The sequence below is a fragment of the Sorex fumeus genome, unplaced genomic scaffold (genome assembly GCF_029834395.1).
Source record: "Sorex fumeus unplaced genomic scaffold, SorFum_2.1 ptg000044l, whole genome shotgun sequence".
Classification (NCBI taxonomy): Eukaryota; Metazoa; Chordata; class Mammalia; order Eulipotyphla; family Soricidae; genus Sorex; species Sorex fumeus.
The window spans coordinates 68,337,452-68,352,208 of NW_026606101.1; the positions used below are offsets into that span (position 1 = coordinate 68,337,452).

The window sequence follows — 14,757 nt, forward strand, 5'->3', positions numbered from 1 at the left end:
GGGAACCCTCATTCACTGCTGGTGGGAATGCAACACTGCCTGGTTCCATCGCTGTGACAAAACAGTACGGAGGCTTGTCCGAAAAGCAAGAATAGGGGGCTGGAGCGATACACAGCCGGTAGGGCGTTTGCCTTGCACACAGCCGACCTGTGTTCGATTCCCAGCATCCCGTATGGTCCCCTGAGCACCACCAGGAGTGATTCCAGAGTGCAAAGCCAGGAATAACCCCTGTGCATTGCCAGGTGCAAACCCTCCCCCCCAAAAAAAAGCAAAAAGCAAGAATAAAGCTTCTATTCAACACAGCAATTCTGTATCTTGGCATCTACCGCAAACAGAAAAACGTGCATTCCAAAAGATAGATGCATACCTCGTGTTCATCACAGAACTCTTTACCAGAGCCAGCATATGAAAACAACCCGTAACATCCAACAACAGATGAACAGATAAAGAAGTGACAGGGTCCTGAGAGACAAACAGCGCGAGGTGTAAAGCACTTGCCTTCTGTGGACCTGACCCCGTTTGATCAGCTGGGGCACAGCACATGGCCCTCTGGGCACCACAAGGTATGCTGCCCACCCTCACCCCTGACCAAAAAAAGAAACACAAACATTTGGGCAGGGGCGGGAAAATAGTTCATGTGGTCGAATACTTGCCTTGCATGTGCCAGGGCCTAAATCTGACCGCTACATGAGCAGGTTCCCCAGGCCCCCAGACCACTGGAGAATAGAGAGAGATGGGCCCCCTAGGTGTAACCCTGAGGACCCCAGAACGGTCTGACTGGACACCAGGCATGGCCACTCAAGTCAAGCCCTGCCAGGAGTGACCATTATTAATAAAATACTTGAGTAATCACATGTGTGCAAAACATATCGTGATAAATCTAGGAGGAAATGGTTGGCATTCATTGCTCTACCAGAGGATTGAAGCCAGATATCCAGAGATGTTGACTCTAACCCCAGGGCTGGAGCAGAAAATTGCTTCATCATCACCGTTTCAAGCTTCAATTATTGCTATTTTCATTGCCATTGGAACTCCTGGGGCAAACAATGACCTCCCAATTGGTAAAATCCAATAAAACTAGTTTTCATTTAACTTCTCTAAAAAGCTCCCACTACAACTAAATGACCCCGCTCAACCTTCACTAGCTATTATAAACAATCCTAAAAATCAGACTACACACAAACACAAAAAAAATAGTATAACAATAAAATGGGCCAGTGATAGGACAGTAGATAAAGAGCTTGCCTTGCACACAGCTGACCTATGTCGACCCCTGGCAACACATATGGGCCCCTGAGCACTGTCGGGTGTGATCCCTGAGCACAGAGTCAGGAGTAAGTCCTGAGCACACCTGGCATGGCACAAAAAACAAAAATAATAAACCCTGACATTTCCTTCCTCATCCTCTCCCCGGATAAAAATTTTAGAACCTAAACAAATTTTACATTTTACGATAGCACAGCGGGTAGGGCGTTCGCCTTACAAGCGGCCAACATGGTCGACCCGAGTTCGATTCCTCCGCCCCTCTCGGAGAGCCCGGCAAGCTACCGAGAGTATTTGATATGCCAGACACAGTAACAACAAAGTCCCAATGGAGACGTTACTGGGCCCGCTCGAGCAAATCGACGATCAACGGGAGGGCCTTTTACCTTTTCTCGGAGAGCCCGGCAAGCTACCGAGAGTATTCGATATGCCAGACACAGTAACAACAAAGTCTCCAATGGAGACGTTACTGGGCCCGCTCGAGCAAATCGACGATCAACGGGAGGGCCTTTACCTTTACCTTTTTACTTCTATGTTTAAACTCGGAAAAATAATGTAAATAATTGAAGACTTTAAAAATTGGACACTTACCTCGAAAACACAGCCCCCATTTCAGTCTTGGAGAGAAACAAATGGCATTACTTATTTTTTCAATTGAAGATTTCATGGAAGACTTGCAGATGAGAAGTTAACTACAAAGAAAAAAAGAAAGAATTAATCTTAAACGGTATTAATACACCTAAGTGTATTAAATTAAAAAGACAGACTAAATCAGATATATTATTCACTTATATGTCATTTTATTTGTAACAAATATAGGAAACAGAAGACCCAGGAACCACAGCATTACAATAACAGAGTTATTAATGGAAGAGACCGTGGTGCACATAGCTAGCCAGAGGCTCTCATTTTTAGACCATCATCTCCTTCTTGAAACCTTTCTTAGAATATACTAGTTTTGTTTCTCAATCCATTACTCTGCATCACAAGCTTCTGCGAGTAACCTATTTCATTTTCCTCTTTACCTTGAATAATGTTTGGCACACAAAATAAGGAAAGCATCTATGCAGAAAATGAACTCTACAAATCAACTCACATCCCACAGAACACCAGTGACATGTCATCATCTTCATTAAACGTTTAAAGTTAACTTTCAGGGGGTTGAATTTATTTTCTTTAAATACCTTTCAATGCTTTATAATCTTCCTTTCACTGTATCACTGTCAGCCCGTTGTTTCTCGATTTACTTGAGCGGGTGCCAGTAACATCTCTATTCCTTCCAGCTCTGAGATTTTAGCAGCCGCTCCTTACTCGTCTTTCCCAACGACTGGAGGCTCTTTCAGGGTCAGGGGAATGAGACCTGTTATAGTTACTGTGTTTGGCATATCAAATACACCACGGGTAGCTTGCCAGACTCTGCCCATGCGGGCGGGATACTCTCGGTAGCTTGCCGGGCTCTCCGAGATATATGTATAATATAATATATTATATATAATATATATCACATATCTATATATTCTCTATGATTTGTTGCCTAATGTCTGAACCCCATCAAATATGGTGTGGTAATTATGGAAAATAGGTAGGAAGTGTCTTATGATGTGTTGAGGAATATGTTCACTCATGCCCAAGAGTGTGGAAAGCGGCCTGGAGCATGGCAGCGGTGGGGTAGTGGAGGCCGGCTGCTGAGGCTGGGTCCCTTGGGGCGGGGAGGGTTCTCACCCGCCCTACTCTGGGTTTCCCCAAGTGAAAAAACAGCCTGGCACAGAGTCCCTTTAAAAAAGAAATCTCTTTAGAGGATCCCTGGGGGGAGCTGGGTGGTAGAGCAGCCCTCCTGCAGGTGAGGCCCAGGTGCGAGCCCCGCCCCTCTCTCACATCACACATCACACACACCGGATATGCTGCTGCAAACATCCCAGCCTAGGGGGTCCCATTGACCAGTGATATACTTCAGACAAAACTGAGCTGCACTCCTGCAAGCACAAGGCTGGGCTGGAGGCTCCTTGGCACACTGCCTCTGGTGGGCCCAGTGGCCCCCAAGCACTGTAGCATGGTGGCACTGTCCTCCTGTTGTTCATCGATTTGTTCGAGTTACCCAGTAAAGTCTCTGTTGTGAGATTTGTTGTTACTATGTTAGGCACATCGAATATGTCACGGGTAGCTTGCCAGGCTTTGCCTTGTGGGTGAGATACTCTCCGTAGCTTGCCGGGTTCTCCAAGAGGGGCGAAGAGAATCGAACTCGGGTTGGCCGGGTTGGATGCATGGCAAGGCAAATGCCCTACCCACTGTGCTATGGATCCAGCACTGCAGGGAAAGCCTCCCCGGAAAGCAAAAGTCAAGAAAATTATCTATAGCACTATTTTTTAAATGATAGGAATGTTGCAAAATAAAATTTTAAAACAATGTCAAAATACATCAAATTTCTGACTTTACCAAAAGTGAATACTTAACTCAAAAATAACCCACTTGCTGAGGGAGGGGGGTTGTGCAGGGGAGGGATACTGTGGGGGCAGGAGCTACTTCCTGCTGACTTCCTGTGAACCTGAAACCGCTCTAGTGGATAATCCCTAGTCAAAAAGGAAAGCAGACAGTGGGGACAGGGGACTGGGGATTTAGCTCAAAGGCACAAATGCCTTGCAGAGTTGAATCCCAGGCACAATGTGTCACCCACCAGACCTCCTGGGTGTAGACAGGACCACCATAAAATAATACAACTTAAGGACTAGTAGAACAGAGAGTCAGAGCAACAGTACTAGCTGCTTGCCTCACATGAGGCCAACCCAGGCTCAAACCCTGGCATCTTGAATGGTTCCCAGAGCAGAGCCTGCCAGGAGTGATTCCTGAGTGCAAAAGCAGAAGGAAGCCAGATGTGACCCCAAAACCATCATCACCATCATCCTCATCCTTATCCTCATCCTCATCATCTTCATCATCACCATCAACCTCATCATCACAGAGGCCAGGAACCAGCTCTAAGTCGTGGTGCACACGTGCATGTACAAGGCTCCCAGTTGGATCCACAGCACAAGCTCCTCAACCACCAATGGGTGTAGCCTGGCAACCCTCGGCACCACTGGGCGCTAAGAAGCACCACATCACCAGGCTCAGCATGGAGTCACAGGCCTGTCTGCCCAAGCCTCATTGGGAATGATCCCCATTCCAGAGTGCAGCCTGACAGACCGAAAATGATGATGATGAATCAAACAGGGCCAGAGAGACGATACAGACGATACAGCAAGACAAGTGCTTGCCTAACATGTGGCTAACCTGGCTTCAAACCCCAGCACCACAAATGGTCCATTGGGCAGTTCAAGGAGAAAAGCCTTAACCACATTTTTGAGCCAAAAAAAGGGGAAAGAAGGGGGCCAGATAGTACAATGGGTCAGACGCGTGCTATGCACGCAGTACACCTGAGTTCAGTCCCTGGCATCCCATGTGATCTCCCTGGGCATTTCCAGGAGTGATTTCTGAGTGCAGAGCCAGGAGGAACCTCTAAGTATTGCCAGGTGTAGCCCAAAATACCCCCCACTCCAAAACAATAGAAAGAAAGTTATTTACTGCAGAAAAAAATAATGTTCTTCTGTCATACTACAGACCAATGGCAAATATTAAGTATACTGTTTAGTATGCTTTAGGTAAGAAGAATGTTATTACTAACCAGACAATAAGGTCAACTCACACAACTATATTGTAAAAATGAAAACAGAATTTATACAAGGAAGCATATGGTGTTATACTTTATGATTTTTTTTTGCATTTTACTATATTCCAAAGGGAAAAAATTAAAAAGACAAAACAACACAGTATTTCACACCTGCCAGGCTGACAAAAAGGTCTGACAGCATCAAGTGCTTCTGGGAGTGCTGAATCAACAAAGCATTTTCCCCTCCTGCAAACAGTATAAACCAGGATGGCTTCTTAGGAAACAATGTGGAATTATCTGACCAAGTGCATTGACCTTGAGGTGAGGTTTTCTCCAAATGTTAATGTAATGCTTCTGGCATGAAAATGCTAGTCAAGGGGCTGGAGCGATAGCACAGAGGGTAGGGCATTTGCCTTGCACATGGCCAACCCGGGTTCGATTCCCTGCATCCCATATGGTTCCCCTGAGCACCGCCAGGAGTAATTCCTGAGTGCAGAGCCAGGAGTAACCCCTGTGCATTGCCAGGTGTGACCCAAAAAGAAAAAAAATGCCAGTCAAGCAGATCATTCTGTGTATGGAATGATCTACATACAGTCTGCACTTGGAAACTGGATTATTTTGTCCTGGTGGGCCAGGAAGACAATAGCAACATGCTACTATCTCAGCACACATACAAACCATGTAACAAACATGTGGCAGGGCTGGAGCAATAGCACAGCAGGTAGAGAGCTTACCTTGCACGTAGCCCATCCCGGGCTGATCCCCAGCATCCCATATGGTCAGAGGTTTATACAAATCTATCTCTAGACCCTAGGGATTTAAGCATTCTGCTGTACCAGGCAGAATTAGGGAGAACATATATAAATATAGTATAAATTCTGCTTTAAAAAAAAACATATAATAAGGGCCCGAGAGGGATCGACAACGAGTAGGGCCCTTGCCCTGCATGTGGCTGGCCCAAATTGGATCCCCAGCATCCCATATAATTCCCCAAGCGCTGCCAGGAGTGATTCCTGAGTGCAAAGTCTTGAGAAACTCCTGAGCATCACCAGGGGTGACCAAAAACAAACAAATAAATAAAACCGAGTAAAATCCCATAAAATAGTAGAAATTCACAGAAAAAAATCCAAGTGTTATCAATGAGATCAGGGATGTAGCTCAGGGATGCACTGCATACACGAAGTCCTGCATTTGATTCACAGCATGCAATAAACAACAAAAATATGAGCTGACTTTTAGCCCACTCCCTAGAATAATGCATTCTATAATGACACTGACATCATTCTTCATTCATGTATCAGCTTGGTCAAAATCCCTGTTGGTCACAATACTGACAAAGAATTTCTGGAAAAATACACCTTAATTGTCTTCATCGGCATAAAAGAAAATTATGAATTATGAAAAAGCACTAACTATTGTGCTAAGTATTTTGCAATATATACCTATATCAAATCAAGTCACTATATACTGTCAACTTACACAACATTGAAGTCAATCTTATCTTGATAAAGCTGTGGGGTAGGGAGGGGATCCCCTTATCAGTAGGAAAGTGGACATCCAAACATAAGTGCAATTTGGCAACAAGGACTAAAATCACAAAAATAGGGGCCAGGGAGATAGCTCAGAGGGACAGCACATCTCTGCATGTGGGTGACCAGGGTTTGATCCCTCTCACCTCATTTGCACTGAAACCCACCAGCAGCAAATCCTGAGCGGTAAATTGAGAGTATCCCCTGAGCACTGGGAGGCACAGCCAAAAACCAAAGTACCAAAACCGCATACTGTATAATTAGCAGTGACATGCAAATGTAAATATTTAAAGTATTTAACAGTGGGCCAGAGACAGTGCAGTCGGTAAGTGCTTGCCTTGCATGGGGCCAACCCAAGTTCAATCCCCAGCTTCCCCCGCACTCCCCACACACACAGGTCCCAAACCCTGCCAGGAGAGATCCCTGAGTGCAAAGCCAGGATGAATCCTGAGCACCACAGGGTGTGACCCAAAAGAACCAATATTTTTTTAAAAATTAAAAAAGGATTATCTTTCCATCTGTCTGTCTCAAAATTCATTCAAGCCAGGAATCTTCTTCAACTCTGCAGCCGTGCCTCCCAGCCTTAAGCATACTTCACTCAATAGATGTTCCATGAATAAAGACATAGTAAGCAAAGGACAATTTCATACAATCAAATAGAGTTATGCGAGGAGGAGATTCCCATGTCTGGTTCTTGAGCTAAAGGAAATGTTCATTGATTTGCTCGAGCCGGCCCAGTAACGTCTCCATTGTGAGACTTGTTACTGTGTTTGGCCTACCAAATACGTCACAGGTAGCTTGCCAGGCTTTGCTGTGCGGGCGAGATACTCTCGGTAGCTTGCTGGGCTCTCCAAGAGGGGCGGAGGAATCGAACCTGGCTCGGCCGGGCCGGCTGTGTGCAAGGCAAATGCCCTGAAATGTATGGAAGAATATTCCAAAACACTGAGAGCAGTGCCAGCAGTCCAGGGCCTGACCACGCCAGATTAGACCTTTTCAAAATTCAGCCCTGCGGAACAAGAAAAGCAGATCCTAAAAAGCATCTTCAGCTGTAAACAAACACCCACTGCTCTCTTCTGAGACTAAATACAAGCACCCACCCCTGCAGGAGAGGAGTGAACTGCTGTTTATAGAAATGGAGCTGGGGCGTCAGTCCAGGCAGGGAGGGCGCCACTGACTCATGACTCGGGGACAAACTGGCAGTAGCTAATTTCCCGAACTGTTTTCAATCAAATCACAATGGAGAAAGTCATTTTCCCTGTCCTTATTTGCATTTCATTATTTTTTTCTAATAAAGAAACTTACGAGAGGCATCAATGCTCCACCCAAAAAAGAAATTAAAGCCCGAACATATTTCTTAAGGGCCCAGAGGTATGTCTCAGTGGCGGCACACCTGCCTCGCAGGCATGAGGCCACAGATACGACCCCAGCACTGTCCCGCAAGTGCAGGGCAATCCTGGCCTTTATGATCCCAGGTGGCACTACCAAAGGTGCTATAGCTCAGCACACTCCATAACCAGTAGGCGAGCACCTCAACTGGGTGTGTGTGACCCCATCAGAGCAACAAAGAAAAAGGCAGGAGGGAAGGGGCCAACCTTCCACAGGCCAACCCAACCCTCAGCATCACCTGTGGTCCCCCGCCTCACCGGGCACAGCCGAGTGTGGCCCCAGGTCACATTCTGAATAAAATCAGAATTCTTTCCTACTAAGGGGAATGAGAGATCTGGTCACCATACGCACCGTCTTACAGTGGCACAAACACCAGGGAAAGGCAGATCCGCAGCAGTCAAAGGTTACAATGGCTGGGAGGGAGCTCACGTGGCCGAGGCTCGAAAAATGTAGGACAAGGGACTCTGGAATTGGAAGGGTTGTGTTTTGATCTTGCATCGGATCACAACAATCCACCTGTTAAAACTGACACAGAACTAAATACGCACACACACTGTACATGCAAACTGGAGAGATTTGCTTGAGGTGGAGTGGAAGGAACACAAAATCAATTACCTCCTTTGGGGGAACCCACACCTGGGGTGCTCAGGGCCTACTCCTGTCTCTGTGCTTAGTGATCACTACTGGTGGATATTGGGGGACCATGTGAGGTGCCAGGAATAGAATCTGGGTTGCCACGTGCAAGGCAAATGCCTACTACTGCTCCAGTCCTGTTTTGACTGTTCTACAAGATACTGCCACCAGAAATAAAAATAAGTTGTAAGCAGGACTCCTCTGTATTTTTTTATTTCTTTTCCCCTCTCTGTGTTATTTCTTACAACTATAGATGAATCTACAACTACCTCGACCTAAGAAAAAGTCTTTACTTTTTTGATGGTTTGGTGAGTGGGGGGGCCACCCCCAGTGGTGTTTAGGGGCCACTCCCAGGCCGTGGGTGAACAGAACTTGGGCCTCTGCACATACAGCCAGCTTCATCCCACTATCTCTCCAGCAGCCCAGAAAACAAGTTTTAGTGAAAACTTGGGATGAGACAGCAGAACAGACACTCACACAGCAATAGCTCCCTGCTAAAGCACAGCCAGAAACCAACGAAATGTCCCAGGCAAAGTGTCCCCGGCTAGCTGGCGCACCTGACACACATGCAGGGATACACCTGGAGGTGTGAGAGGCAGCATGGAAGAAACTAGATGGAGAGATTCATGAGGAGACCTCAGGCACCGCGCATGGCCGTCACCACCACTGTGGGCAGGTCCAGCAGGCTGCAAAGGTGACCGCCCACCTGACACACAGGGCCAACTCATCCCTGAGGCAGGACAGCTAGGACACTGGGCTCCACAGCTCAGCCATGTGTTTCGCTTAGGACCTTCGCCACATCACTCATCAGTTCTTCATTGGGGAAAGAGAAAGAGCTGCCTCAAAGCTAGGTGCTCCGTGACGACCCCATAGTGGTTGGGGCAGAAGCTGTCTATTCTTGTCACAACTATACCTGAGCAATGCCCACACACACGGCAGCACTGTCCAGTCAGAAAAATCTGCCTCAGACAAAGCCCTGTGCGAAAGATATTCAAGACCCTTTAGGGACCCATAAGCATGAGGACAGGGTGTTCCTGCAACTGTGGGGCATGTCCTTCCCACTAGCCTTGTTATACAACAATCAGCTGATGTGGAGGGAAAACAATCCATCCAGGGCCAGGGAGACAGAGCCCCAGGCTGGATACCTGTCAGCGTTCGATCCCCCAGCACTGAGCCAGCAGAAGCCCCCAAAGGTCGCCAGATGGAGACCCAAAACCAGAAAAAAAAAAAATCAAGAGGACTAGCTCGGAACTACCTAGGGCTCCATCCAGGAACGTCAAAGAAGCCTTAGTGTCTCACTCAGGCCTCCAATTTACACCACCGACCGATTCTCGCATTCTGCATCTAGCTCCTCACTGCTGGTGGCCGCAGCAGCCGGTCTCCCAATGGCAGTGTCCAAAGGCCGGACCACCACGCACAGGTGCAGCTGGAGGTCCCCGACTCTCCAGAGCAGCATCTACCGTGCAGGGCCATGCTAACCCGAGAGCAACACCGACAGACACCTGAACCAGTCTACACTTGCAGACACCTGAACCGGTCTACACTCTCAGGCACCTGAACCAGTCTACATTGGCTGCTCTGGCTTCTCCGGGTCAAGATGAGACAGCCCGCGCCCCACAAGAACTGCCAATATGAGAAAGGTCAGAACTGAGTTTGGGCCATACTGCAGAGGCAGGAGCTCTGGTCCCCTACTGTGGGAGCAAAGGCAACCCATCTCGATTAAGAAAATATTACCACAGCAGGCTTACCCTGTAACATGGTAGTAATCTCTTATCCAAGGGCCTCACAGCTCCACGGTGAGACAACACAATCTTCACACACCTTCTTCTAAACAAATCTTTTTTGATCATTGTTAGCAAATTAGTCATCACAAGCAATACAATACAAATCATTTAGGGCCCGTTATTGGGGCAGGCTTGGGTGGAGTTCGGTAAATTGGAAATAATAGTGGTGGGAAGGTGTAATGGTGGTGGGATTGGTGTTGGAATAAGGAATGTAATAAATCATTGTGAACAACTTTATAAAAATTTAAATTTAAAATTTAAAAAAAATCTATGTTGGCGGGAACATAAACTAGCACAACCTCTACAGATACCGTATGAAAATCATTTCCAAAAAAAAAATAAACAAAGTAGAAAAAGAGGCAGGAGAAACAGCTCAATGGGCTTAGCACGTGTGCTGTATGTGGGCTTCCTGGAGTTGGGCCCAGCAACACGCTTGGCTCCCAGAGTCCCACCAAGTGCAAGGACTGAACACAGAGCTGGCAGTCGTCCCTAAGCATCACGGGCTGTGCTCCCCAGATAAAGAAATAAATATGGAAGTTCCATAAGTCACCAATACCAGTCCTAGACATCTACCCAAAGGGTATGAAAACATTAACTCAAAGGATATTTATATCCATAACATTATAGTTCACACATAATAGCTGTTATTATTGATGACAACCAAAACACAGCATCAACTTAAATGGCATGGAGACAACTAAATGAAGATGCTGCGGTGGCAGCAGAGAAGCAACGGGCTGCTGGGGGATCGAACGCTGACAGGTTCAGCGTTGTGCACGCAGGGAACTGGGGTCCGCTCAACCCTGCACGCTCCCCTGAGCACCACTCAGAGCACTCCCCGAGTACTGCCAGATGTGACACAATGCTTCCCCTCCAAATCAACCAGAAAGAGCATGGTAGACATAATCAGTGGTACCCTTCTCTGTCATGGAAGCTGATGAAATTGTGTTCTGTGGGACAAAAATGAGTAGAATTTCAGGTTGTCATGCCTTAGAGAAATAAGGAAGTGAAAGGTAGCTGTTGAATGGTACAGAAATACAATGACTTTAAAATAAACAAAACAAAAACAAAAACAACCCTGGCCCGAGCAATAGTACAGTAGATAGGGCACCGGCTTTGCAAGAAGCTGACCTGAGCTCAATGCCCAGCATCCCATATGGTCCCCTGAGCCTGCCAGGAGTAATGCCAGAGTGCAGAGCAGGAGAAACCCCTGCACATCACCGGGTGCAGCCAAACACAAACCAACACCCACCATATCCCCAACTTCTGAAATCAGTAAAAACTAAGGAGTTATCAAGGGTGGAGGACAGGACTGGGGAAATGAGCCAATGCCTGTTTGGGGGTCTTTCTCTATCTGTCGTTTTTGTCTGGGGGTCACATGCAGCACAGCTCAGGGCTTACTTCTGTCTCTGAGCTCAGGAATCCATGGGATGCCAAGGATCGAGCCCAGGTTAGCCGCGTGCAAGGCGAGCTCCCTCCCCGCTGCACTATCTCTGGCCCCAAGATGCCTCCTTCTGCTGGTGGGGCTTAAGTGGAAGGAGTGCTGACAATTCCAGACAGAGGAGTGAAGGGAACCCTAAAATTCCTTAACTCTGGAAACCAAGGCTAAAAACCAGTTAGAAAATAGGGTCAAATACTGCAGTGGGTAGGGCACTTGCCTTGCATGTGGCAGACGTGGGTTCAATCCCCAGCACCCCATGCAGTGCCCCCCACCTCCGGGCACGCTGGGAGGGAAGGGAGGAGGGAGAGAGTGCGGAAGGAAGGAAATCAATGACAAATCATTAAGAACCTGAGGGGTAGTAAGCCGGGAAGGAGCCTGCCTTGTACACAGTCGTGGTGTCCTTATGCTCTCAAGCCCAGAAGTCTTGGGTTTAATCCCTGGCACTGCCAAACACAAACCTTGCCCAGGTACTAAAGAACAGCTAAGCTGCTTGAGTTGAGCTATCTCCATCCTATCCATCACACTCATATCTTTTCCCTCTCTCCACCAACAATGCACTATAAATATGCAACACCATGTTAACCAGGTGATACCGAAAAAGAAAATCTAGGGCGTGAATAAGCTCTTGATTAACAGCCCTAATACTTGGCAAGACACATTTATTAATGGACTTAAAACAGAATTATTCAGCAATACGTAGGAAACAACGCCACAAACTCTGACATGAAACCTGAAAACACTACCCTGATTTTAAATGGCCCTATGGCCCACTTACATAGTGTTCAGAATCAGAAAACCCACAGAGACATGAAGTCACTGTCACTGTGAGGACTGGCAACAGGAATGGGACTGGCCGTGGCATGGTCACACCGTTAACTAAGAACATACCAAAAACCACTGAATTGCACACTTGGAAGGAACTGTAAGGATGCGACCTTCCCATCAATAACGCTGTTGCTGAAAAGGGGGTAAAAGGAAACAGGAAGACAGCAAAATGTTCAACCCAGACATACCAAAAATACGTGTGCATACACATATGTGCATTATGTACATGTACGCAAAGTACACAGCTGTCCAATTCCTTCTGCCGGAGGGAGATGGTTGTTGGTTTATTTAGTTGTCAGGGCTGGAGTGAGGCTGGAATGGGGAATTCGGGTATCCTTCAATTCGTGGTGCTAAGGACAGAACCCCGGTGCTCACTCGCGGAAGGCGCACAGTCTGCCACTAAACTGGGCCCCCGGCTAATGTTTCTATTCTTCCCAGAAACCCAGTTCTCCCCACATGTCGTTATCTCTCGGATGCAGATTTCCCGTCCCTGGGCCCCCTATCTAGCTGAGCATCCCTGCAGCTCCTGAGGACTCTTCTGCTGCCGCCCAGCTCCTTATCTTAGAAGGGATTCATTCCCATCAAGCCACCTCCCCAGCCAATCTCCAGGATAAATATTTCCCCCCAAATGGGGAGCAGCCACAGCCCAGTCAGGGGGCTCAGCGCAGACTGAATTTAGCTCAAGGCGGCAAGTTAGGGTGGCATGTGGCATAAGGAAGGACCAAGTCTGCGAGCAAAAGCCTAGATGGGGCCAGAGGGCAGAGCAGGGAAGGCACTTGCCTTACTAATGCAAGTTCTGCATTCTTATTTTCACTTGTTTTGCTTGCAGCTACTCTGTGCTCTGTGCCTGAGGGTTACTTCTGGCAATGCTGGGACATGTGGCGCTTGGGGATCAAACCCAGGCCTCCCAGGTGGAAAGCCTGAGCAAGCATTTTTATGAGTTGCCTATTATGCCTCAAGAAGGAAAAGTAGCCCCATACCACTCCTGGCTATGCTTGGGGTGAAACCCAGTTTGGCCACAAGCAAGGGAAGCCCCTGACGCCCAGTACTCAGTCTCCACATCTCCGATTAACTCTTACTCAGAAGAACTGAGCCACGGGGCCAGGGATGTGTGCAGGGGACGAGGGGTGCATGCTTCTGGAGCACCAGGCCTGGTTTCCAAGATCAGCCTCTGAGCACCAGGATGACTCTGTGGGTGTCACACCTCAGGGAGAAGCAACGCCCCATCCTCAGGCTGGAGGACGGCACCCCCTGGTCTGCCTGGCCAAGTGTTGTCAGTAGTGGGCCCCCAAAACATGGCTTAGCATGGCCCCCGCCAAAACTGAACATACACATAGAATTGTTTCAGAAAGCGAGAAAAAACAAGCTAATGATTAAAATACTTGGAAAATGGCTTTTGGATTCTGAATGTAACTGACACCGTAAAAATGAAGGTGATAAAAATTCTAAAAACCATGCCATGGACCACAGGAAAGAGCAAGTGAGGTGATGTGTGGGGCTGGAGTGATAGCACAGCGGGTAGGGCGTTTGCCTTGCACGCAGCCGACCTAGGTTCGATTCCCAGCATCCCATATGGTCCCCCAAGCACCACCAGGAGTAATTCCTAAGTGCAAGAACCAGGAGTAACTCCTGCGCATCACCGGGTGTGACCCAAAAAGAAAAAAATAAAATAAAATAAAATAAAATGTGACAGCTGGGTTGGAGAGATAATGGGGGGAAGTCAAGGCACTAGCCGGGCACCAGCTGACCACGTTAGGGCCCTGGCACCAGCTCTGCTCAAGTTCCCCCAAGCACCCCCTGGAGTAATCCCCCAAGCACAGTCATAAGCACCCACAAAACACTACCAGGTGTTACCCCAATCTCACCCCCACCAAAAAAAAAAAATTGCCACTTTAAACTTATTTTGCTCGAACGGGCCCAGTAACATCTCCACTGGAGACTTTTGTTGTTACTGTGTTTGGCATATCGAATACTCTCGGTAGCTTGCCGGGCTCTCCGAGAGGGGCGGAGGAATCGAACTCGGGTCGGCCATGTTGGCCGCTTGTAAGGCGAACGCCCTACCCGCGTGGCCAGCCCTGCACCCCCTACAGTCCCCTGAGAACTGCCAGAAGTGATCCCTGAGCACAAAACTAGCCAGGAGTGACCCTGAACACCGATAGGTGTGGCCACAGCACAGCCAGGAGTAATCCTGAGCCCCACTGGGTGTGGCCAAAAAATCCTAAAATCCCCAAAAGGGGGGAAAGAAAAAAAGAA

At 47.8% G+C, this 14,757-nt stretch overlaps 1 protein-coding gene across 1 annotated transcript in view; it reads right to left on the reverse strand.

The window, feature by feature from the left end:
- Nucleotides 1-14,757, reverse strand: part of PIK3CB (phosphatidylinositol-4,5-bisphosphate 3-kinase catalytic subunit beta) — a 104,399-nt gene that overhangs the window by 77,583 nt on the left and 12,059 nt on the right. Inside the window, exon 2 of the mRNA XM_056122091.1 lies at nt 1,855-1,955. The gene's annotated coding sequence lies outside the window, so the exon portion shown is untranslated. The remainder of the gene's footprint in view (nt 1-1,854; nt 1,956-14,757) is intronic.